The sequence below is a fragment of the Orycteropus afer genome, unplaced genomic scaffold (genome assembly GCF_000298275.1).
Source record: "Orycteropus afer afer isolate SDZICR_OR568_19922 unplaced genomic scaffold, OryAfe1.0 scaffold00077, whole genome shotgun sequence".
NCBI lineage: Eukaryota > Metazoa > Chordata > Mammalia > Tubulidentata > Orycteropodidae > Orycteropus > Orycteropus afer.
Window position 1 is genome coordinate 3,848,120 of NW_006921664.1, and position 1,508 is coordinate 3,849,627.

Below are 1,508 nucleotides of genomic sequence, written 5' to 3' on the forward strand. Positions count from 1 at the left end.
GACATCAAGCTCAATTGGCATAACATACTATATAAAATATTGTTCCACCTCTTACTTTGGCGAGTAGCGACTGGGATCTTAAAAGCTAGCAAGCTGCCATCTAGATGCAACAATGGGTCTCTCCTCGTCCAGAGCAAAGCAGAATGAAGAAAACCAAAATTCATGGAAACAATTAGTGCTAGCGACTGGTACACCATCTAATCTGCAGCGTATATGACTATGAGACCAGAAGAACTAGATGGTACCCGGCTACCACTGACATCCACTTGGAAGGGGATCTATGTAGCAGATCCTTGATAGAAAGGGAGAACAATGTGGAACAAAACTCAAAATCATTTGGAGGAAAAAAAAAAAAGGTGGGGACCAGGTTAACTGGTCCGATAGAGCCTGGTGGAACCACTAAGACTATGGCCGCTAGGTGCCCTTCAGGTCTGGAACTGAACCCACACCTGTGGTTTCCAGCCAAACAGAAGACAGGCATACGAGTTGAACATATACCTGAGGTAGATACACTCCTTGGAGAGAACAATCATTGAGAAAGAAGGGCTGCCTATGCACAGGGAGACAGCTTAGGGGGCAGGAGTCCATGAAGGGATAGACACTGGGAAGCGGTAACTATGGGGAGGAAGTGGGAGGGCAGCTGTTGCACTGTGGTAAACTATGGTCAATGTCATGAGACAAAGTTTATGTAAACTGCTGTATGGAAAGTGAATTTGCTCTGTAAATCTTCACCCAAATCACAATTTAAAAAAAAGGCCTGGTTATCTACTTCCAAAAATCAACCAATAAAAACCCCATGGAATACAACAGCCAAATCCACAACCAATCATGGGGATAGCACAGGACTGGGCAGCAGCATACTGTTCCATTGTGCATGGGGTCACCGTGAGTTGAGGGCTGACTCAATGTGGCTAACAACAACATTTACAATAAAGATACATCATTTAGGGTAATGTGACTGAACTTCTCACTTTCTAACAATCAAAATGCCCAGCATATGAACCATCCAGCAAGGATTGCTTTCAGGGCAGCCCAAGATGGAACCTCAAACAAGAAAATGCTATAATAAGCAAATGTACAAATTTAGGGGAAGACAGGGAGTGGGAGTAAGCATGAAGCACAGTAGTTAAGAACACAGGCTCTGAAGTCAATCTGTAAGGACTTGAATCTTGGCTCTTTCTAGTTCTAACTAGAAAATCTTGAGCAATCTACTTAATATCCTGTGCCAATCCGATTATCTATGAAATGGAGATAAACTCAAACCCAGCACTGTATTTCAGAGGGAGGATATAGAAAGGGAAAGTGCTTAAAACAATGCTTGGCACATGTTGTTGTTGTCGTTGTTGTTGTTATGTGCCATCGAGTTGGACGCGACTCATCCTTGGGTTTCCAAGGCAGTATCACTATGGAAGTAGATTGCCCCATCTTCCTTCCGAGGAGTGGCTGGTGGGTTTGAACCGCCAACCTTCTGGTTAGCAGTCAAGTGCCTTGGGCACTATTCTACCAGA